The 25,825-nt window shown below is 38.0% G+C and overlaps 1 protein-coding gene and 1 long non-coding RNA gene across 3 annotated transcripts in view; one reads left to right on the top strand and one right to left on the bottom strand.

Annotated features, from left to right (window-relative positions):
- The window catches only part of LOC129417192 (echinoderm microtubule-associated protein-like 5), a 157,013-nt gene that overhangs the window by 10,056 nt on the left and 121,132 nt on the right, over positions 1-25,825 (top strand). The gene's annotated exons all lie outside the window — the stretch shown is intronic.
- On the bottom strand, positions 21,680-22,806 carry LOC129415039 (uncharacterized). The gene is made up of 3 exons (XR_012368314.1): positions 22,714-22,806; positions 22,514-22,586; positions 21,680-22,096 (listed from the first exon to the last, which is right to left on the bottom strand). It is a non-coding gene; the product is annotated as an uncharacterized lncRNA (long non-coding RNA).

The following is a 25,825-nucleotide window of genomic DNA, read 5'->3' as shown; positions in this document are numbered from 1 at the left end:
ATAAACCAATGAGAGTCTCAGCTCTCATCCCCTTTAAAAGCCAGTTGCGCTGGCGCCTTGCCGATTTCTTATTTACATGGCGGAATTTGTAAACCGAAAAACTAAGCGGAGAAAGACGACTACCAGTTGATAGTAAAAAATTGCGTTGTTTTCATTCGTATTAAAATTATTTGTATTTTTTTGGATTAAAACCTTTAAAAGCCGTTTTTTTCAGTCATGTAAGTAAAACTAGCAGGCTTGTATTCGCTGTAAATAAATGGATAGCCTACATGATCAGTGTTATCCCCCCCCAAAAAAAAATTACAAATATGCAAGAAAAGGTGTGTATTGTACTCTAAAAATACTTTATTTGTAACAGACATGAGATAAAGAATTTACAAACATGTGGAGAGCCTTCAGCGCTGTGAGTGCTTTGAAAAGCATTACTTAAAAACCGTTCTCATCTCATTATATCCACAGGTACAAAGTCATCATATATAATAAATCCGTGGGTAGCATTTAAAAAACATTTAAAAAGATATGCAATATGTGCATTTGTTTAAAGCAAAACATTTAATTACTTACCAGGCTACAGGGGAAGCAGCTCTTTACGCCTTCTAACATCTCGTAATCAATCCTTTTCATATTTTAAAATGTTTATGTGCTGCTGCGCAAACGCGCGTTGTCGTCCCGTTTATAACGCGCTCTTTAAATAACAAAGACAATATTGCACCATTGACTTTAGACTAGGTTTTTGTTGGTCAATGGGTAGTCTATTTTAGTTGGCTCAAAATAGCAACGCGCCAACAATGCGTCTGAACACACCTCGTTTCAGACCAGAACGCCCATGGGTGCAAAATTGGGCGCAAATGCATTTGCTAAACAACATGGCGCTAAATGTGAAAATGGTAATTGCGGCGGGTTGAAACTAGCAAAATACACTCGTGTCACGCATTGCGCTGCATTGCGCCAGGTGTATGATAGAGCCCTTCAACTCCATTAGCTCATGATTCTTTGTAGACCAAATTCTGTGATTTATGCACATCTACACCACCATAGCAACATTACCATTTTTTCCAACATGATCTTGTTAATCTTTGTACATAACATGTGGTTGTACACTTTCACATGCATATTTGAAAAGCACTGAAATTTAAATATCAGCATCTAAAATCCCAAGTCCCTATATGGATTATGTCGGATTACTAAACTCTTATAAACATTTACAAACATTCTGCCGATCTTAGTTCTGTTCAGCATATAACGTTCATATGTAAAATGACTTGATGAAGGAAAAGATATAAATAAGTTGATATTGTAGGATTTAGTGTCTGTCCAAATATATAAACAATGTACAAATATGCTAACTATGTAAACAAATGAGACCATAATGCATTTTTACGCAATTTTGCTGTTATTGTCAGATGTGATTTTTGAAGAAGAATAAAGAGCTAAATTGAATTTGTTTATTAAAAAACTTAAGGGGCCCTATCTTGCACCCAGCGCAATTGACTTTGTCAGTGACGCATGTATCATGTATCATTCGTATTTTGCACGGGCGCACAGCAGGTTTTTCCCTCCACAGACGCACGTCGTCAAACTAGGGAATGAACTTGCGCTCCCTGAGCGGTTCAGCGCAAAAAAGGAGGCGTGTTCCGGCGCAAACCATCCCTGATGCTATTTTGCAGTTTCAAAAAACAATTGCGCACTGACCAGAAAAAACTAGTCTAAAGTCAGTGGCGTGTTGCGCGTTGTTCATTATGCTATTTTAGGGGCGCATGCTTGACCATAATGTATAGCGTGCACAACGCGCACACACTTTGCTTATCTAATCTACACAGATGCAACAGTTATTTTTGCAAATCATAAATTGTTACAATAAAAAATATTAACACATGAGATAAGGGAAATCATTGTGGTGAGCATTGTGGTGATAGTTTTTATTTATTTTGTGTGGCTGCGTTAAAATATTATTATGCAAATAACAATTAAAATATTTTCATAAGTTTGTTGTGTGGCTGTATTATGTTTATTTTATGTAAATAATAACTAAAATGTTTTCATAAGAAACCTTAATGTATGTGAACTTGATTTGTAAGTGTACTTTGGGGTTGGACTGCTTGCGTTTTTTGGCTTTCAGCGGTGAGGGTGGACGCAGCGATGTCCTCTGCTGGCGTCAGTCATGTGTAGAGGCAGATCCACCTCCCGTTACACGGCGTGCCCGATTTATGCTGGCAAGCTTGGGATTCCCCCGTCTCCTGACATCATTGTATCGCTTGTGGCGCAACGTCCTGGGGGTGCCAGCTGATGAGACAATTGTGGCTATTTCCTTCCACGCCTGTTCAACCGACGCTGATTTGGGCGGATTTCTCCCATCCCCATACAAAACAACTTCTCTGTCTTTGACTGCTCTTACAAGAACGTCGGTCTCCTCGGCTGTGAACCGCTCCTGGCGTGCGCCTGGTAAATCCGTCATAATAATAGCAACCCGCCATGGAACTTTGCGCACTTGCGTTTAAAGGGAATGTTGGATGACGTTCTGATTGGTTTATTTGACGTACGCCAAACCACACCTATGAATAATGAACCTACTTCAGACCAACCCCTTATTGATTTGCGCCTGACGCAAGAGTTATTTCTCCCACCGGGAAAATAGCAACAGCGCCCAAGATCCGCCCACAAAGTCACTTTCAGATCGTTAAAATAGGGCCCAAGATGTGTTTATTAAACAAAAACATAATGTCAATATTAGTTTTTGTCCACCGAAAACTAAAAATACAAAGCACTTGAAATTGTGGCACATTTATAAATAATATTATTAATCACAAACATTTGTTTCAAAGTGGAAATACGGCAGGTTTACATTATAATTAAAATATTCGACCTGGTGCATAGTTATTACCAAAATTAGCAGTTAGTAAACAACATTGATAGATTTTAAGCGTGAACATTGAGCTTTATTACTATAATTTCTTAAAGTAAGACACCATCCAGTTTATAGAACAGTTACTAGATACTACAATGTTCACTAATGTGATCAATGAGAATGTGTAAAGATTTTTAATTTGCTTATATTTTAAAAAGCACATATTAGTCAAAGTGACGATGTGATTGTCAAGTATGGCCGCCCATACTCGAAATGTGACCTCTGCATTTAACCTATCCCAGTGGGTAGTGAACACTGCCAGTCATGAACACACAGACAGCAGTGGGAAGCTATCACTGCAGTACCTGGCAGCAAATAGAGGTAACATACCTTGCTCAAGGGCATCTCAATCAGCCAGCCGTGAGACTCGTAAAAGGCCGACTGCCCTACTAAATAGGTAAAGGTATACAGTATTTCACATGGTCTCCATACCTTACTGTTCTGGGTTTATAATCACTATCAATTAAGGTTTTCTAAATAAGGTGTTTTCCATAGATTGTCTTTGTGAACTGGAAAGTTTTGAGTTATAAAACTGTCTTTACAGTATATCACCATAGTATATTAATCTCTTATTTTAAAGAATCTCTCTTATAAATTTGTGTTTAATTAAATTGTCATTAAGATTTCTAATATGCATTTGACATAACAAATTTATCCAAAATCATAAGACAGCTTCTTTAGAAATAAAGGATGCCTTCAAAAAAGCTTTCCTTCCTCTTATAGTTTATAAATGCCAAAAGGCTGTACAGCACAAACACTGGGAAACATTGTGAAATATGGCTTTGGAAAGCAAGTGATGAATCATTCCATGCACGTGATTTGCTCTCTATTGGATTAAATTTTACATGATCTGATCATGTTGTATCCTCCTTTTATCTCTTATTTTTGTATGGCAGGAACAAATTCTGATTCTCTAGAAATATTGAGAGAGATTAGACTAGACTACAGTTTGAACATTATAAGGCGATTTCGCAGAGAGGGCTTAACTTTAGTCCAAGTTTTTAAAGGGATAGTTCACCCAAAAATGAAAATTCTGTCATCATTATCTCATCCTCATGTTGTTCTAAACCTCTATGAATATCTTTTGAGAGGGAACATTGGGTAGATGATGTCAGGCAGTGGCCAAACTTACCGATACAGGCAATTTATTGACAACATAATGAATTAAGACGTGTATTAATTGATGACAACAATAAAACCGAACGCTGTCATTACTAGATGTGTTACTAATATGTTTACAAGCTGCAAATAATTGTAAGCCAGTAAAATACATGTACTTATTCAAAATTATTTTATTAAAGATTGAGCATCATTTGTTTGATATTCATCTAATGCAAAGTGAATGCAAATATTAATGCAAACCTTTTTTAAGTCTTTAAAATGTATGGGTCTATTTTGAATCTAGAATCAGGTTGCATATTCTGCATAGTATGTACATCAGAAAAGTAAGGAATGAATGATTGTAATGAATGTTGTTAACAATTTGAACTGAAAACTTGCAACATTTTAATTGTATGCTTTGGTCAGCCTGTTTCTATGGCAAAATACAGAATGCTGTAATTAACTCTTTGCTCTCTTAACATTCTGATGCTCAATGTGATGCAAGCCTGTACCAACATCAGAATTTTGAGAGACCAGGAACTCTGTGTAGTCCGTATGGCTGTAAACATGGGCAGTCAATGTGTGAATTTCACAAACGGTTGCATTCCAGTGCTGTTGTTAAAACAGCCAACCACACAACATGCTCTTCCGGCATCACTGGACAGAATATGTACTAAAAAAAATGGAAGAAAATTTCGCACAGCTAACATCTGCAACAGCCGCATACGCCGGGACCAACACGCTACTTCCCCTACTTCCTTAGCAGCAAGGCACCGCAGTAATGGCGGCGCTGCTTTACTTCCGTGTTTCGCTGGATTGGTGTATACCAGGGGTCTCCAACCTTTTTTCATTGGAGAGCTACTTTCTAAAACAATAAAGTGGTCGAGAGCTGCTTGTGTCACGTAATACCTAAATTAATACACTTGTCTATTAACTCACTGTGATTTGAACTCTTTCCCAGCCAGCATTTTTTTTTAAAGTTGCCAGCCAGTGCCAGCATTTTTTTATTTTTCACAAAATGTTAATACCTTTCAGAAAATGCTTTTCTTTAAACATAAACATACAATACATCAAATGAAAAAACAGATCCTTTAAAACAATAACAACAAAAAAACTTTCATGTTGTCTTTATTTATACTTTTTTATTACCTTTTAGATATGGGTAGGATTCTTCCAAAAATACCACATTTTGAATAAAAAAATCAATTATTAAAGATCAGATTTAGAAAGAGGATCCAAACATAGAGCATTTACTGCTTTTGGATTCATAATAGGGATGTACATGTATGTCACGTATGGCTCTCTGGTATCTCTTGACATTTGATGTTTGAATATGAAATGATAACCCATTGAACTTGTGACGAAGACTTTATTTTCGTTTTATCAAAAAATCAGAGCATCCTTTTTAACCATAGTGCCTCGACTCGAGGTGTGTTCGACGTTGCGTGGATCGTCTGGTTGCCGCGGCGCGGGCTTCACAGCGCGTTGCACGGATCGTCCGGTTGCCGCGTCGCGGGCTTCACAGCGTTGCTCGGATCGTCCGGTTGCCGCGGCGCGGGCTTCACAGCGCGTTGCGCGGATCGTCCGGTTGCCGCGGCACGGGCTTCACAGCGTTGCGCAGATCGGCCGTTGCCGCGGCGTAGGCTTCACAGCATTGCGCGGATTGGCCGGTTGCCGCGCGGGGACTCATCTGTTTGTTTTTTAATCATACGTGTTAAATTACTGATGTCATATGATACGCCGGTCTACATAGCTCAACGCGACTTCAAACACGCACCCAGTCTTTACTACCACAGCCGCTTGTAACACTAACCAGACATCCAAATGCGCCATAACCACAGAAAATAAATAAATAAATAAACCCACGAGCGAGCTACCTGCAATTAAGCACGAGCTACCAGTACCTCGCGAGTGACGTGTTGGAGACCCCTGGTGTATACGCACACAGCTCACGGTACCCATTGAATATTTGTTTTTTCCTATTATGGAAGTCAATCATTTATCAAAATATCTTGTTTTTTGTACATCAGAAAAAAGAAATTCATACAAATTTAGAACAAAATGAGTATGAGAAAAAGAGAAAACAGAATTTTGAACTATTTTTTTAAATACTTGTAAGCTTGCCTTTACCGAAAATATATCTTAAAATATATATGTGCCATTGTTTTGTCTCAAGAAGCACACACCAATAATGTTTTTTGAAAGGTATGTTTATAAAAAACTACTTAAATGTCATAATACACTCACCTAAAGAATTATTAGGAACACATGTCCAATTTCTCATTAATGCAATTATCTAATCAACCAATCACATGGCAGTTGCTTCAATGCATTTAGGGGTGTGGTCCTGGTCAAGATAATCTCCTGGTCAGCAAACTGAATGTCAGAATGGGAAAGAAAGGTGATTTAAGCAATTTTGATGCGTGGCATGTTTGTTTGGTGCCAGACGGGCTGGTCTGAGTATTTCACAACCTGCTCAGTTACTGGGATTTTCATGCACAACCATTTCTAGGGTTTACAAAGAATGGTGTGAAAAACATCCAGTATTCTGCAGTCCTGTGGGTGAAAATGCCTTGTTGATGCTAGAGGTCAGATGAGAATGGGCCGACTGATTCAAGCTGATAGAAGAGCAACTGAAATAACCACTGATTACAACCGAGGTATGCAGCAAAGCATTTGTGAAGCCACAACACGCACAACCTTGAGGCGGATGGGCTACAACAATTTGACGTAAACAGAATGAGAACATGGATCCATCATGCCCTGTTACCACTGTGCAGGCTGGTGGTGGTGGTGTAATGGTGTGGGGGATGTTTTCTTGGCACACTTTAGGCCCCTTAGTGCCAATTGGGCAACGTTTAAATGCCACGGCCTACCTGAGCATTTTTTCTGACCATGTCCATCCCTTTATGACAACCATGTAACCATCTTCTGATGGCTACTTCCAGCAGGATAACGCACCATGTCACAAAGCTCGAATCATTTCAAATTGGTTTCTTGAACATGACAATGAGTTGACTGTACTAAAATGGCCCCCACAGTCACCAGATCTTAACCCAATAGAGCATCTTTGGGATGTGGTGGAACGGGCGCTTCGTGCCCTGGATGTGCATCCCACAAATCTCCATCAACTCCAAGATGCTATCCTATCAGTATGGGCCAACATTTCTAAAGAATGCTTTAAGCACCTTGTTGAATCAATGCCACGTAGAACATACATGTTGTGACGAACTTCGCATCGTGCACCCTCAAAAAAATAAGTCACCGGCCACCACTGATCTAAACCCTGTCCAGAAAACTGCCCCATATTAAGAAGTGTTTATTGCAACTAAATATTAGTTCTGAATTAGTTAAATGCTTCCTTCATATTTAATATGAATTGTTTTATGGCTAATACATACTACAGTCCAGAGTTTGATGAGTGCAAAGTCACAAAAACTTTTGTTATTTGGCTTTATCAAAAAGGACCAGCAGTTTTGCCTCCGGCTGTTTCTGTTGGCTTACATGGACATTTGGCTATTTCTGTGCAGACAGGTGCTGCATGGAGTGTTACTGGTTGTTGGGATTTAACTTGCTCTGTAGAAGCCAGGGTAAGCAAGGTAAATACTGACTTTTGGAAATGTGCTAATCTTCTCCTTGCTGGTAATCCAAAACAAGGTCAAGTAAGGTGGCAGCTGTAATAGCTGCTTTGACCCGATTTGGAATAAATCCAGAATGTGTGTGTTGTTTGTGCATGTGTCATTGGCATGGATATGAAACAGTGAGCCCAAATATGAAATGCAATACAGTCATCTCAGAATGTAAGGAAAGATAATATTAAGGATAAATTAAGAAAAAATTAAGTATATTTAATAATATATCATTGAATCTATAGCAGTGCTTATCATCAGCATGTATATTGAATGCAGGTCTCAAGCATGGGATGTTGGTGTGCCAACCAGGCTTCTTAACTTAACCAGCAAGATAACTCAACAAAAGGCCATTTTTCTATTCAGTCTATACCGAAGCAGTGTGATATCTTTGAATTTTCTACTTTTGTAGACTTTACTTAGCAAATAATGATATTCATTTTTGTTGAATAATCAATATATAGTGAAGCTTTTATAACTGGTTAACAGCACTAATATTTTTCTTACAATGTAGATTCAGTAGCAATGAAACAATGGTGTGCTATCTTGTGTATGAAGAGCCACTATATCATCAGTCTATAACAGACCTTGGATGTGAACCGATTCCTGTCAAGAACGCACAACAGACGCTGTCCAACTTTACATTTCACCTCCCACTCATCCTCTTGTTACCATGACAAGCTTCTGTTTCTCACCCTAAAGCTCTCCGGCTCTAGTTTGCGTGCCTCTGCAGCAGCTAAACACTTCCACCCACCTGCCTACCCAAGTAGAGCCCTTTAGCACTTTCCCAGGGAAAACAGAACAAGAGAGATAACCTACTTCGCAGTATATTTGTCCGGCATTGCTGCAGTCCTGCACCATTGGCCTGTGCACCCGCTGAAGACCTCCATCGAACCCATTAGCTAATAAGCTGAGGCAGTGGAGAGCTGTACATCACAGAGGGATAGGCGCTGTGACAGACCTCCACTTACTAAAGGAGCTCATTAGCTGATTGATTGGTAATATGGTAGAGGGGGTAAAAGCTGTTGTATGTATGGTGCAGCACAGTAACTCAGTGGGTAGCAAGAAGGTCCCCAGTTCAAGCCCTGGTTAGTCTGTGTCACTCTGGGTAATCCAGTTTCCTCTCACAGTCTAAGACATGCAATTTATGTGAATTGGATATGTCAAATTCCCTTCCCCCAATGTATGTGTAGATCATCTTGTGTATAGATTAACCCAGTGCTTCCCAATCCTGGTCCTCGAGGACTCCCTCCCAAAAAGTTTTAGATGTCTCCTTATTAAAACAATTAAGATTCAAGTAGATTTGATTAGGTGTCATTTGTTTATCGTTCATCAGTTGGAAAAAAATGCTCAGCAAGTGATCCCAACAATATCATTCCTTGTATCTTTATCGTTATATATTCTCTTGAAAATAATATGATTTTTAAACCATTTTTTTAAACTTATCGTTATAATGTGAATGTCCCTTAAGAGTAGACAAATTTTCTGGGCTGGTCAATATCACTTTTCTTTCAGCCATCCAATCACAGTGGAGGAGGGGCGGGACAAATTTTACTCTAACCCAATCGGGCCAGTGACATTTACTTGGGTAAAACACTACAAAAGAAACGATGCAATGTTTTGCACAGTTTGCGGTCAGTTTCCTGGTAAAGCAACAAGTTTGGAGCCTTTTTTGTTGGAACAAGCAACTACCGTAAACATAACCTTGAAGCTCATGAGAAAACCGACAGCACATGGCGTGCATGGTGTCTTAAAGGGTTGCCCATTACCCTTCATCTGGTCCACTGAACTTAACGGCAAGACGTATGAATGTAAATATTGAATTTAAGTAGATTTGATTGGCTGTCATTGGTTTATTATTCATCAGTTGGGAAAAAAATCACTCAGCAAGTGATCCCAACGATATGGTTCCTTGTAATAATATAATTTTGAAACTATATTTTAAATAGTTATGGTTACAATGTGAACGGCCCTTAAGAGTAGAAAAATTTTCTTGCCTGGTCAATATCAATTTTCTGGCCTGGCCAATATCAATTTCCTTTCAGCCATCTAATCACAATGGAGGAGGGGTGGAGCAAATTTCACTGTAACCAACAGGCTATGTACAATGACTGATAAACAAAACGGATGTATCACAGCAACTAAAGGGCTCAGCTGAAGAAACGCTGGAATTTTCAGTCGCGTTTAAACCATAGACTGTAAAAAAATATAGACGTAGTGTCCGTGACTTCACCCACTAGTTTGTGAGGATCATTTTTGAAGCTTAAAGTAGGTGTTGCCTGCCGTTGCCATCTTGGCTGCGCGTCACCGCGAATCACTCGTGGATAACCGAAAATGGGTGAAGAGGCGGGACATAGGTGAAGCTGAGGTTGCTGGTTGCTCAAACCAAGCCCACCTTGATTCTAGTGACAGCAATGGCAGTTCACCCCTCACTCAAGTGGCCACGCCCTTAATTATGCAGAACTTTAAGGCTTAAAGGACCGGTTCGGTATTTTACACTTAAAGCCCTGTTTTCAGATTGTTTATGATGAAATAGAACGGTTTTGACTGAAATTTGGACATATGATGCTGTCCCGAGAATTTTCGGGTGTTTGTTCTATCACCTTCCACATCTACAATGGGTGTATTGGTGCACTGGAACAATCCTTCCTAAAATGCATTAAACTTTCGTTTACAAAGATGTGAAACTCACCGAGTGGTCAGGGGTGTTCACTGATGTGCTCACACAGAAATCGCTGCAAAAGATGATTTCCAACAGGTGTTTTAGCATTCGTTGTAAACTTGTGGACCTATTTTTCCAAACGCCTCACATCCGCATATTCTTCCGTTGAGAGCTTGAATAATAGACGCTCCAGCCCAGTTGGTGGCGATAATCTGCCTTTGCCAATTGCAAGAATACAAACAACGTTCCCGGCACGGAGTAATACCGTACCTCACAGCACATCTAATACATGTTAATGGAGTTGGACAAAAACTACGATCAAACCTGTTGGAAAGCATCTTTTGCAGCGATTTTTGTGTTAGCATATTAGTTAACACCCCTGACCACTCGGTGAGTTTCACGTCTTTGTTAACGAAAGTTTAATGCATTTTAGGAAGGATTGTTCTAGTGCACCTATATACCCATTGTAGAGGTGGGAGGTGATAGAACAAACACCTGAAAATTCTTGGGACAGCATCATATGTCCAAATTTCAGTCAAAACCGTTCTATTTCATCATAAACAATCTGAAAACAGGGCTTTAAGTGTAAAATACCGAACTTGTCCTTTAATACAATTTAAACGGATGAGGTACGAAAAAATTCATCCCCCTCACAGTCGTCATGAAGGGCAAAATTTGCTATATAGACCAAAAACACTTTTTGTACCGGGCTGTAAACATATTATTTTTTAACTGTAAAGTTGAACATTTTAACATGGAGGTCTATGGGAATTGACTCCCTTTTGGAGCCTCCTCAAGCGGCCCGTCAATGAATTGCAGTTTAAGTCACTTCCGTATTGGCTTCATCAGAGAGATCGAAAGGTTGCCCCTCGGTTTAAAGACTTTGGTGGACACGGGGCCTTAGGCAACAAGTTGAAGTTGTTTCCTGTAAAAATTATAATACCAGTATAATTTTTTACATGATAAAAAAGTGTTGTGATATCAATGATATAGTGACGCGATGGCGTGTGGTGCATTTACGTTCCCTAGGCTGTGAAGGTATGCGAGGAGATCGAAAAAGCCCCTGTCTAGCGCAATAATGTGAGACAAACACATCCATTCACACAGTATATGATACATTCCTACAGTATATGAAAATCTGATTTACTCACTTGTGTTTAATCTGAACTAGATGAACATTTATCTCACGTCCCCAAATGTGCCATGATTAATGTTAATTAGTTAATGTTTATGCGAACAAAAGTGCACTTACATGTAAAATCAAATCAGTGACAGCTCATTGGATGGAAAATGCCCTTCATTTCCCACATTTTACTATATTGTCATAAATATCATTACAGCAAAAATTCTTAAAATATCAAGATATAATTTCGAGACTGTATCGCCCACCCCTAGCATCAATAATCCTTTTAGAACTAGATTATGACTCTCATGAGTTTTATGCACATACTCTACCACCTGCAGTATGATTGATGAACTTATAATCATTCTTTTTTTGGCCAAGCATGCTCTCTGTTTTTAGGCAAATGAGGCTTGTTATAGAATTCACAAATGGTGCTGTTTGTCAGATGCTGGTAACATTTCTCCACCTACAAATGCTGGCATTTTAGGCAGAATGGACATCTGTGTGTATTATCTTATTATCATGACAGCATAATTCATCAAAGATTGATTAAATGATAAAGAATAGCATTATAACTGGGCACATATCCAGGCACACAATGTAGTCAAGGACATTTTTTTTGCCAAAGCTTTCATTTAACATGCAAGTGTTTGACCTGAAAATGGCATGCTGTCGTTCGATGAAATACAGCAGGGAATGAGACTGTTCAGCCAGGCCTACGTAATACGTGGGATGGTGGCATTTGATCATACAGAATCAAATCAGAAATCCCAGCATTTATATTCTGAAAGAGCTGTAACTACTAAGTCACAGGGGAATACACGCTAACATTAGTACTGAAGATTGCATCTGGAGCGTACACAGAGAGAGAAAGAGAGTGATAGTTATAGTCACGTGACTGTGTGTTACTGATGCCTTTTAATTTGTTACATTTAATGTTCTGGTGATTGTTGTGTTGTCTTATTTTTGACTCTATAGATATCTGTTGTAGCTGAGAGTGTAATCTGTTTCCCAACAGCCCAGCTTTAGTCATTGACAGACAATTAGCTTGTGTCAAAATGTGGTTTGGTTAAGCATGTGTATTGAGGACAACTTTGACCCATCTGTCCCTTGGGCAGGATTGAATGAGAAATATGGAGTTAATCCCTCCATCTTAATATCACGGTTAATGAGACGCGCTGGGGGCAAACACATACACAAACTTAACAGTGGTGAAGGCTAAACAGACCCTTGTGGTAATCCATATGGTATGGGATAGCCCTGTCTGTGATTTAGAGACAGATTCAACAGACTACCTTTGTTCATAGTGTGCTGCCTACTTAGCATTTTAAACCTTTGGGAAAGATGTTCAAAACAGTTGGCAGTTAAAAGATGCTACCACATTTTGGTCAGTTTTTTTGCTGGCTCTAAAAGCCAGCTATACATTTATTATTTTTGGATAATGCAATACCACAATGCATTGAGATGAGCTCAGATGCTAAAAAAGATTTCTTTCTAGCTTAACAAAATGCTATGTTAAAATCAATTTTGACAACTTTAGCAAAGGAAAATAAGGGACAATATTGGTATTTTAGATATTAGATATTAAAGGTGCAGTAAAATGGAAAACTGTATTTACAGTATTTTCCGGACTATAAGTCACACTTTTTTCATAGTTTGGCGGGTACTGGAATTTATAGTCAGGTGCAACTTATACGTCAAAATTATTGCATATGAGAGAAACCGAGAGAAACAAGAGAAACCATTACCGTGTACAGCTGCGAGAGTCCACTCTGTGCTGCTCTTATATTTATGTAATTCAATGGATTCAGTGATGTGGAATGACTTCGGGACCTTTTTGAACTTGATTTGGCTTGTCGTGTTAATTAAGCCTATTCAGCCTCTCAGGTATGTTCTGTATGCTATTGTGTATTGTGTAAATAACTGTTTATGTTACTTTAACATGTACAGACACCTATCCAGCCTGCTGTTCTGTGCTATTGTTTAGTTAAAGGTGCAGTGTGTAAATTTTAGCGGCATCTAGTGGTGAGGTTGCGAATTGCAACCAACGGCTCAGTCCACTGCTCACCTCTTGCTTTTGAAACACATAGAGAAGCTACGGTAGCCACCACCGGACAAACATGTCATCGTTGGAGACAACTTAGTAAAAAATTTGTCCGTTAAGGGCTTCTGTAGAAACATGCCGGCACAAAACGGCGACTTCCATGTAAGGGGACCCTCTGTGTATGTGGATAAAACGTCTCATTCTAAGGCAATAAACACATAACAGTTCATTATGAAAGGTCTTTATACACCCCTGATGATTTAGTTTTGTATATTATTTTGCATTTCTGTCAAGAGATCCTTCTAAAAATTACACACGGCACCTTTAAATAACTTGCCTTTCCAGATTAAATATCTGTTCTTTGGCTTGGATTTTGTGAAATCACTTTCTAAATAAACGCGACGTGTAGTCCAATGCGACTTATATATGTTTTTTCCTCTTCAAAACGCATTTTTGAGTGATGCGACTTATACTCCGGAGCGACTTATAGTCCAGAAAATACGGTACCTAGGCATAGATAAATAATAAGAGTTCTGTACATGGTAATGACATATTGTGAGTTTCAAACACTATTGTTTCCTAAACCTTCTGCATGCAAAAGACTGCTAAAATACAGGCCAATCTCAACATAACACTGACTGTGACAATGCTGTTAAAATGCTAAAAACAAAGTTGTGACTGCTTGAGTTAGCACTATGCTAGTTATTGCTATATGCTAACGTTAAGGCTAAAGTTCTAGCAGGGCTCATCATCGGGGCCAGCGTAGGAGACACTAGGGCCTGTAAATAGTATTGTTTCGCCTTCAGTCCCTGAAATATATTTTCTGCCTGTTGCCGTTTGTTTGTATGTATTTTTATGCAGTGTAAGGGGCCAATCACACCAAACGCGTTTATGGCAGTTGCCTTTTTTGAATGGTATTCTATGGGCAGGGAGCGTTTGTGCGCTGTTTATGCGCACCGAGCGCCTTGCGTTTTTTGCCGCCAGCCGCAGCACGCGCTTTTGAAGGAGCGCTGAGAGCGGAAAAGCGGCCGACGTCATTGGCGTCTTTCCATTGTCCAATCGAATGAGGGGAGAGGCGGGCCTTACGTTGTAGTGACGGAGGTTTACAGTTGTTTGGATCAACCGGACTCCACTCACTCACTGTCTCCTGCGTGTTTGTGCACCTCTCACCCTCAAACAAGGTCAGAGCAAGCGCCCTCTTTTTAAAGTTTCTACTAATATGACAGTTAACAGCAAAAGAGCGCTCACGCTTTAATATTTCATTCAGAAGACAGCTGACTCTGTGGTTGCATAGCAAATAAAAAATGCCTTGCGTTTTCAAGCGTTTAAAACGTATTTGGTGTGATTAGCCCCTTACAAGACACATTTTAAGCGTCGCAAAATTAACTTCTGGATACTGTTGTGTGTATTGTGTGTTACGTCAGCTGGTAAAGCAAAGAGATGTTAAGTTGTTTTCCTTTAATATTGGTTTCGTTATCTTCCTTACAACAAGATTACTTTGAGAGGAGACGAGTTGTTCATTTCTGTGCACAGTTAATTCTAATTGACCCCGATGAGAGTATTGCAAAATTTCAGAATTAGAGTTTACATTTAAAATTGCCAATTTTCAGAGTTTACATTTAAAATTGCCAATTTTCATAACAAATGATGAATAAAATGTAAATGTATACAATTATATTTGACTTTTGAATGATTATTTTGAATATGTGACACTGACTTTTTTTTGGTGTGGTCGGTAAACATTTTAACAGGGCAAGTAAAAACCTGACTAGCCCGATCGGGTCAGTATTAATTTTTTTTACATTAAGTCCTGTCTACTATTGACGTTACAGTTACGTTTTGCAGTTCCATACTAAAAAATCACAAACTTACCACTTGTAAACGTCCATTTCCAATCTCCTTATAATTGATTATTCCTCAAAATCTGTATCTTCGTCTGATACAGACTCAAACATAAGGTTTGTTTGCACACACACAGAGCTACTAAAATGAGCCGCTGAGAAACAGCCAATCAAAGCACAGCTCAACATTATTATATATTAACCTTTTAAATAAGGTTTAATAGACTATTTCATTCTGAGGACAAACCCTAGGGTTGTAAATAGACATATAAAACCCTCTCTGGATCATTTTTGCACTTCCATGTATGTATCAGAGAATAATGTTAAATATTATAGCAATGCATTCTGTGGCACCTTTAAAATTACTTCCTCGACCTAGCTAAACCACGGGTTCACACACGCATGCACACACATGTATATTCCTTAATTTAGTAACTGTACATACTGGTCCCTTTGCACATAAATTACCAACGCCACATTTATATGCACCTCTCTAATCTAACATATTTAGCCTGGTACGAGACAAAGTAAACTGCATTCCATACAGGTTTAATACAGAACGCTGCTTTGATGTCTTAAATACAAGACAATTTATTATTATACAAAACGGTTGGCAACCCTACAATTGGAATCAATTCTGAGCGGAGTCTTCATTTTTCACATGAGAGCACTATGTACAGCATTGCCAATGAGTCGTTTATGAGGTATCAATTCAGTTAGAATGAACGCTTCAGATGTAATTCACAGAATATAGAAATCTAGAGACTTAATAGGTTGCCGAGAGCCTGACAATTCCTGTTTAAGCAGTCTGAACCATTGTTCAGCCCTTTTGGTAAGTCTCCTTGGCCTCGGCATTTTCTGTTTAATTAAATCCTTTATGACCCCTGGTCATTAATGTACGCAGAAGGCATCAACAGTGACTCTTTGACGTTTATTAAATCAGTTTTCGCTCATAATGAGACGAAGACTGAGAAAACACTGCGCCGGTGCCTATGCACTATTTTAAGTTAAGAGATGATGTAATACACAGAGAGAAAAATTAAGACTGGCAACTGCTTCATTCACTGCAGGGCCATGTGCATTAGTAACTACACAGCAGCTAAGATTTGGGATATACTGCTCTGTACTAGTAACCAACAAAACTGATTTTAATGTATGATGAAGAAGAAACGTATAAAACGTATAAAATAAGAAAATAGTGTATGAGAAAAAAAGTGAGAAGCTGTGTGGAAGCAAGACAGGTTAAGACAGTCAGACAGGCAGACACGATGATGTTCACAAGTGGTACGGCTCCCTGAGGGGTTTATTGTAGTCACTCCTCCAGAATGCCAAGAAGGATCACCCTGGCAGGCTTATAAAGCTTCATCAGAGGGCTCAGGCTGTGGCAGACTCTGGCTGAATATCAACACGTTCCTCTAAAGGTGTGGGAGATTATTTGACAGATAGTCAATGTTAAATTGTTGACAACATTGTGTCTCTTGAACTATTTGGAGTGCTGGCGTGTGTGGTGACTATGAAAACTTTATATAGAGCTCCAAAAAACATTTGTGGACTGTAAAAATAGTTTGCTGCCTAAATTTAAATCTAATCAACTTGGATTAGTCACTTTAACTTATTTATTATTATGACTTGTGAATTTAGGTTGATTAAACTTAAAAAATAAACCGTGTGTGTAAGAAAAAAAGGTCACATTTAGTCTATAATCTGTTGGCTGTAAAAGGGAAACACAACTGTTTTTCAATATATTACTATGTTCCTTACCTCAACTTAGATGAATTAATACATACCTATCCTTTTTCAATGTGTGTACTTTTAATCTCTGTACAGCGCTTCTTGAATGTGTTAGCATTTAGCCTAGCCCCATTCATTCCTATGGCTCCAAACAAAAGTTTTATTTTGTGCCACCATACTTACTCGTGTAACTACTTATGTAACAGTCTTTAAATAGGGAAAACATGGAAGTGTTTGGTGGCTTCTAAATTCATCCCTGTTTGGAGCCATAGGAATGAATGGGGCTTGGCTAAATGCTAACACATTCATGAGGCACACAAAGTGCACGCATAGGTATGTATTAATTCATCTAAGCTGAGGTAAGAACATATTAAAATATTGAAAAACTGTGGTGTTTTCCTTTAACTGTGAGAATTTGTCTAAAAATTACATTTTAAAAAGTGCCAGTATAAATGATACAAATAAATTTTAAAGCTGCCGTGGGTAACTCTGGAGGATTCAGCAGTTTCCAAATGTTTACAATGTCATGCCCCTTCCCCACTACCACAGAGCAACCTCCCTTCGAGCTCGTCCTCGTCAGCGCGTGTGCACCAGTATTATTGTGAACGCATACTTAGCAAGCATATTTAGATTACTTACATAACACTCCAAAATACAATTACCTGTCGAGAAGAAATGTGGCAAGCTCTGCATCCAGCTTGAACCCTTTAAAATCTTGTAGATTCCTCCACCTTTCAAATGCTGGTTCGAAATTGATCCTAGTTTTATTACGGTCACGGTCGCTTTCTATCTTTGGTTGTTAACTGAGGAATCGGACGTTTGTAGTGAATGTTCTCTTCGCATCTTGCTGCGTTCAATCCAACACACTTGTGAACTTCAGGCGGATGCACGTGATATTGTAACGCGCGCGAGGGGGAGGGGGATCTGTGCCACGTACGAGTACTGTGATTGACAGGCAGATTTTACACAGCCCTGCGCTGATTGGACCAAATGAACCGGGAGCTAAAAGCACGGGGGGTTTTCTTAAACAGTCTAATTTATGTTGTTCTATCGGAGCATAGTGTTTTTCAGTGAATATGATCAAAAAATATGATCAAAAAAGTTGCCAACCGCAGCTTTAAATAAACTATTCTGTTTTGTAGCTGCCTAATTTTTTGCGTGATTGCTATTAAAAAAAACAAGTAAATAAAAGTGATCAGTCTTAGAAAACAGATGTCAGTTTATACAGAAGTATGCGGTAATTTGAAGGTTTTGTACCTGAGTGTGAGATGCTGCTAATATTAGCTGTATCTGGTGCGCTGTATGACTTGCTGCTGGTATTTCCTCCCGTAAGCTTGGGATACACAGCAGGAATTTTGCAGTCCTATAAGATCATTACCTTATCACACTGTGCGACATGGATCGTTTAAACTTGGGTACAAGAAGCATGTAGACTGTACGATGATGGCAATCTTTCGTCTGGGACAGCCAAAAATTGTGTTGTGTATCCCGTGCTTTACACGAACAATCCTTGCATTTGGCAATACTATTTTTTTTCCCACAAAGTTTAACCAAAACACAGATTATCATGATCTTTTTTAGCGGTGAGACAGTAGCCTAGCCTTTTCCATACTAATGAAGCTTTTCCATATAGAAAATGTAGTAATCTTTGTTTATTGACATTGTATTGGATTCGCACATCGTTTCACACATAAAAGCAATAAGCCCCAAGAAGCAGTGGGTTACTATTGCATCTTATAACAGCTAAGGGGCGTTGTTAGGCACGACGCGAAGCGGAGTTAGCTAAACCCCCCGTTAGCTGTTATAAAATGCACTGTAACCCCACTGCTTCGCGGGGGTTATTGCGTTTATAAAACGGTTACCTCATATGCATAACGTAAGTGGAATTTTATAAAATAAAACACAAATAAGTTGTAATTATATTAGTACAAATATTACTCTTCTGCCAAACAAAGTAGTTCCTCAGAATCAAGTGTGACTGAAACAGAGCGCACTTTCCAACCAACACAGACGCAGCAAAGACACATTGAAAATATGATTTAAGACTGTGGTGTTTATTTTTATAAATCAACATTCATCTAATTATACATTAACATTTATATCGTGCAACTGTTGAAGTGATGATCAAATATGCTTGGAAGCATGCTTAACTCTTTCCCCGTCAGTGTTTTTTTTTTTTAATTGCCACCCAGTATTAGTTTAATGCCTTGCAGAAAAATTATCTTCTTTAAATAAACATGAATATCAAATGAAAGAACAGACCATCCGCTTTCAAACAAAAACAAACAAAAAACGTTTCATCCTACCTTCATTTGTTCTCTTATCACCTCTCAAATTTTTTAGCTAAAAGCGGAGATAATTCCATTTTTGTGAAGAACTTTTGTAAGAGATCAGATTCAGAGCCTGATCAAAACACGCTGTTTTTAGTGTTGAGTGAATGCGTCAGTGTTTAAGTTGGGTAAAATCCAGTGGATAGCGGAAATTTGAATTTGAGTTAGAAACTCCTCAGGGAGAGTTTTATCTTTATTGATGAGATGACTCAACAATATTTATTGAAATGTATCTGGATATCGCCATAATTGTGCAATTGTATACAAATTAAAAATATGATTAAAGAGTATGGTGTTTATTTTCATAAATCAGTACGCCGCAACAGTGACGATACTCCTGTAATGCGGTCTGAACCGTGGGTTTACCGGGGTATTTTATCACGGCTTAGAACGCGTTTCAACCAATCAGAATGAAGAACCAGAACTGCCCGTTTTATAAAAGATGTTTTATAACATTGATTTGTTAATAGTCTATATGTCTATGATGAGGAGCAGTGGCTTTTTGTGACCGGCATTTATAGCATTCTTGTATTAAACCGAACCAAACAACAACTGGCACGCTTGTTATGCATGTTCTCTTTTTTAACAAGCACATGGTCTGTTAAGTCAGTGCAGACTTACAGTGCTGATAAATATGGATGTGCATGTGAGGGAATGTAGTAAAGCTGGACAGATGTTACGCAACATCCGTTCGCCTTTGGGATTTCCCCGGGTATGTGATGGCAAGCCTGAATGCGTTTGGTAAGCTAGTGTGATGGTGAGAGGCAAAACTGCTCGGTGAACCGTGAAGATCTGATTTTTCCACCTCGTGTCTATGCTGTTTCTGCACCAGGGGCATTATTATGGTTAGTTTTACATGCTATGGGATAAAAATAATAGTGTTTTTCCAAAAAGGCGATTTAAAAGGCGTAATCTCACAGCATTGATGGTCTTTATCTGGGCACTTTGTTTTAATGAGTCAATAATGTCATCTCCAGATTATCTTTTCATGGGTTTCTGAAAACTGCAAGCTCTTCTCACACTTGTACTCCTGAGTGAAGAAAATGATAATCGGGGATAGATCATCTTACTGTAGCTGCCCGCAATTGTATAACCCCTCTTAAGCACTCTGTTTGTTAGATCCAGCAGTGACATATAAAATCGGCACACCAAAGCTTACAAAAAGATCAAATGTCTGATGAAGAACCTGTGTGCTTGAAACCTCACATTCAGGGTTTGTTGAGCTTATGAGCTTTAGTGTACCGACTTTATCTTTTGCTCTGATATTAACAGTTTAGAAACTACTATATTACATCACATACTGTACTATTGCACATATCTTTATTCTTCATTACTGAACAAGGGTGGCCGGTGACTTCTTTTTTCGAGGGCGCTCGATGCGAAGTTTGTCACAACATATACAGTCTTGTTCAAAATAATAGCAGTACAATGTGACTAACCAGAATAATCAAGGTTTTTAGTATATTTTTTTACTGCTACGTGGCAAACAAGTTACCAGTAGGTTCAGTAGATTCTCAGAAAACAAATGAGACCCAGCATTCATGATATGCACGCTCTTAAGGCTGTGCAATTGGGCAATTAGTTGAATTAGTTGAAAGGGGTGTGTTCAAAAAAATAGCAGTGTGGCATTCAATCACTGAGGTCATCAATTTTGTGAAGAAACAGGTGTGAATCAGATGGCCCCTATTTAAGGATGAAGCCAACACTTGTTGAACATGCATTTGAAAGCTGAGGAAAATGCACTGTAAAAAATAATATGCCCCATCTACTCAATAAAATTGTGGCAACAGATTACAAGCAATATCATTAATTACATTCAACAAATCAAAATTGATTTAGATTTACTCTATAAACTTCTTAATATTTACATATTCAAAAAGCCAAACTGCAATTTGCAATTAAAATTTTTATTAAAATTTAAACAAAAATATTGTGTATACTAGACAAAGATCTAGCACTATACAATAAAAAATATTATGCCATATCTACTCAATAAAAGTGTGGCAACAGATTACAAGCAATATCATTAATTAAATTCCACAAATAAAAATTGTGTTAGAATCACTTCATAAACTCCTTAATAGTAACCCATTCAAAAAGGTAATCTGCAATTTGCAATTAGAAATTAATTTAAATTTAAACAAAATATTGGGTATACAGGACAAAGACCTAGCACTATACAATAAATTCTATTCAATTATACTATTTTAATTTAACATCATCCATTAATATTTTTATTAGTAATGAGTATTATATCTGATTTCAGAATGACAGACAAAGATGAATCAATTCTTATTTTATTGCAGTCAAAAGAACAGGAAAGCATCTCATTTTAATGATGTATTTGTAACAGTGTACAATTCAAAAAGTATTTTACAGTCTTTAAAGAAAACCGTCCACATTTCCCGACGAAAGGTTCCATGTTTGTGTTCTGTTACATTGATTCACACCCAGAAAATCAGACAGCAGTTTAGACTTACTGTACTGTAATCAGTTCATAAACTTTGAAGAATCCAGCTCCAAGAAAAGTTTCTGAAACACCTGAAAAGATGCCTGGGATACTGGAGATTCAATGTATAGATCCAATCCAGTGAGGACAAAGCCTGTCATGGGAACACCTTTAAGGCCTCAATAACAATTCCAGCATCCTTTGGGCTGCCACTCCTAAGATCCATTCTTTACAATTACAGCCATCACAAGCTGCTCAAGTCCCGCATCTTCATCTTTATCCTGCAACATTAAACAGCAAATATGTCTTAAAACCTTTATAAATGTATACAGCTTTAATATTGAAATAATCCACACATTAAACTTGTATATTAAAATGTTTTAAAGAAAACTGGAAGATATGTGCAATGGAGTTCATCTGAGTTTGTGGCTTATTAGGTATGTTTGAAATGTGCAATAATATTGAAAACTGATTAAAAAAATTCTCATTGGAATTACAAATAATATCAAAAAATGTTTGAAAAGATATATAATCTATATTTATAATTAGGGCAAATCTTTTCCCTACATTTTTTTCTGTCACACGACAGTCACATATTTATTTGTTAGCCAAGTTACTCACATGTGTATATATACACACACATACACTATATACACAATATAATATGTACAATATATTCATTTAATAATATTCCTCACCTTTTGTTGTGAATAAAGTTCTCCCTCAGCAATGTTTCACGTTGCCTGCAGGAAGCTGCAGTACGTTACAGGCCTTCATGAACACACAATTTAGATAATAGGTCGCGAAATTAATAATAATAATAAAATGTTCAATTTACATTGTGTAGAAAGCTTAAACATTTTAAAAAGACAACTTAAACATTTAATATCTTACTCACCTTTTGTGGAATTAAATGAATAATGTTATATTTCCCCTCAGTAATGATACTGTACTCGCGGGAAAATTCAACACAGGGCGTCGCAATTGAGCAACCAATTAATTTACAGCGAAGAATAGTTTATATTACCAATTTATTCGAATACTTTGTGGATATAGTTAACACAAAACTAAATAAACCGAAAAAGACCGCAGTAAAGTCACATTTATTTTTATAACACGAACCAAGCGAGCGAGCGAGCAGAATTTGTCATAATAGATACATACATAATACATATCTATGAGAGTTAGTGATAAGAGAACCCACCCATTCAGAGGAACAGGATGATTGGTCAGTTTTTCTGTCACTCAAAATGAGTTGCATCTGGACCACCAATCGCAGCATGTGAATCGACGAATGCATCCTAGATATGCGACCTCCTGGGTCCTAAAGCTGAAGTTACGTACAAACCCAGTTCATATTAATCCTTATTGTAATTAATATTTACAAATTACAAACAAATTATACAAAGAAACCCTGCTTATAGACTTATAAGACTAAAGATTGCCCGTTAAATTTACCCGAAATGAATTTTATCCACAGTTTAAACACTACATTGACGTCACAGCCAGCGGAGATTTTCAGAGACTGGCCGAGGTGAGGCGACGTTGACCGGTATATTTACGCGCGGAGCGCCGGCTGATTATCTGGAGCTCCCATCGCCACAAAACTCGAAGGAAATGTTTAAATAGGCGATATCTTTATGAACCTACTGCAGATTCTTGTTTAAAAAACATACATTCTCGACTGAAATGCTTTCAAAACTTTGAATGTTGGCACAATAACAGAAATATTTCCTAAATCCGTCTGCTCAGCGCTCACGACCTGCAATACAACCCGGAATGGTTTTTGATTTAAAACAGCTGATTAATATTACGTTGGATTTATTCAGTATTCGCTACATGCGCAGATACACAATAAGAATAGCTAAATCCTTCACAAAAACAATAAGTTGTTTTTATTCCAGTCATTTTTAAAGAATTTTAACACAAAAATAATAACAAACTACATGAAATTAATTTTATTAAATAAAGTTTACATATTCAATTTCATAAAATCTACAAGCCTGCAGAATGACTTTTTACAGTGTGGGTCGTTCAAGACATTGTTCAGAAGAACAGCGTACTTTGATTAAAAAGTTGATTGGAGAGGGGAAAACCTATAAAGAGGTGCAAAAAATGATAGGCTGTTCAGCTAAAATGATCTCCAATGCCTTAAAATGGAGAGCAAAACCAGAGAGACGTGGAAGAAAACGGAAGACAACCATCCAAATGGATAGAAGAATAACCAGAATGGCAAAGGCTCAGCCAATGATCACCTCCAGGATGATCAAAGACAGTCTGGAGTTACCTGTAAGTACTGTGACAGTTAGAAGACGTCTGTGTGAAGCTAATCTATTTTCAAGAATCCCCCGCAAAGTCCCTCTGTTAAAAAAAAGGCATGTGCAGAAGAGGTTACAATTTGCCAAAGAACACATCAACTGGCCTAAAGAGAAATGGAGGAACATTTTGTGGACTGATGAGAGTAAATTGTTCTTTTTGGGTCCAAGGGCCACAGGCAGTTTGTGAGACGACCCCCAAACTCTGAATTCAAGCCACAGTACACAGTGAAGACAGTGAAGCATGGAGCATGATATGGGCATGTTTCTCCTACTATGGTGTTGGGCCTATTTATCGCATACCAGGGATCATGGATCAGTTTGCATATGTTAAAATACTTGAAGAGGTCATGTTGCCCTATGCTGAAGAGGACATGCCCTTGAAATGGTTGTTTCAACAAGACAATGACCCAAAACACACTAGTAAACGGGCAAAGTCTTGGTTCCAAACCAACAAAATTAATGTTATGGAGTGGCCAGCCCAATCTCCAGACCTTAATCCAATTGAGAACTTGTGGGGTGATATCAAAAATGCTGTTTCTGAAGCAAAACCAAGAAATGTGAATGAATTGTGGAATGTTGTTAAAGAATCATAGAGTGGAATAACAGCTGAAAGGTGCCACAAGTTGGTTGACTCCATGCCACACAGATGTCAAGCAGTTTTAAAAAACTGTGGTCATACAACTAAATATTAGTTTAGTGATTCACAGGATTGCTAAATCCCAGAAAAAAAATGTTTGTACAAAATAGTTTTGAGTTTGTACAGTCAAAGGTAGACACTGCTATTTTTTTGAACACACCCCTTTCAACTAATTGCCCAATTGCACAGCCTTAAGAGCGTGCATATCATGAATGCTGGGTCTTGTTTGTTTTCTGAGAATCTACTGAACCTACTGGTAACTTGTTTGCCACGTAGCAATAAAAAAATATACTAAAAACCTTGATTATTCTGGTTAGTCACATTGTACTGCTATTATTTTGAACAAGACTGTATGTAGCCGGTCATGTGTGTGGTTCCTTTTTTCAAAATATGTTTTCTGCGCGTCGAGAGATCCTGTGTGCATCACGTGTTTTGTCAAAATAAGTTTAAAGGGTTTATGATAAAATAGATCCTCACGTTTGCCAGATACTCGCATAATCTCATGCGGAATCAGAGTTTACTGTTAAGGGAGTGTCTTGCGTGTATTTTGTGAACGTGAACGTCTCTTATATTATAAACGGTTTTGACTCGTGTGCAGCAGGCACTAATTTTGACAAAACACGTGATGTTTAAAATGACCCAATGTTGGGTCGTTGTTATGCAACTATGGGGTATAATAACCCAGCAGTTTGGTTAAAATAACCCAGCATTGGGTCAATGTTTAACTCAGCACATGTTCTGTCCAATATTTACCCATTATGGGTAAAAAATAACCCAGCACTCCATCACTGCTCCATCACTGCTGATACAGTACATCTCCAACATCAAGATGCTTCTTCTTTGGCATTGCCTTGATGCTGTGTATACCCCAATGATATGCCCTGTGGGGACATTGCCTACTAGCGATCAGCATGTGTAAGTGCACGTCGTTGAAGAATAAAAGGGAATTTACATTTGGGTGATTCTCACGAAATTCAGATTTTTGCACATATAAGATTAAGGTCTGAACTTACTATAACCATTATTTTTATAGGATTTAAAAAATATTTCCTATA

The sequence above is a fragment of the Misgurnus anguillicaudatus genome, unplaced genomic scaffold, assembly GCF_027580225.2.
Source record: "Misgurnus anguillicaudatus unplaced genomic scaffold, ASM2758022v2 HiC_scaffold_28, whole genome shotgun sequence".
In the NCBI taxonomy this organism is placed as follows: Eukaryota; Metazoa; Chordata; class Actinopteri; order Cypriniformes; family Cobitidae; genus Misgurnus; species Misgurnus anguillicaudatus.
Note: the sequence above shows the minus strand (reverse complement) of the source record. Positions and strands in the feature narration are given on the sequence as shown.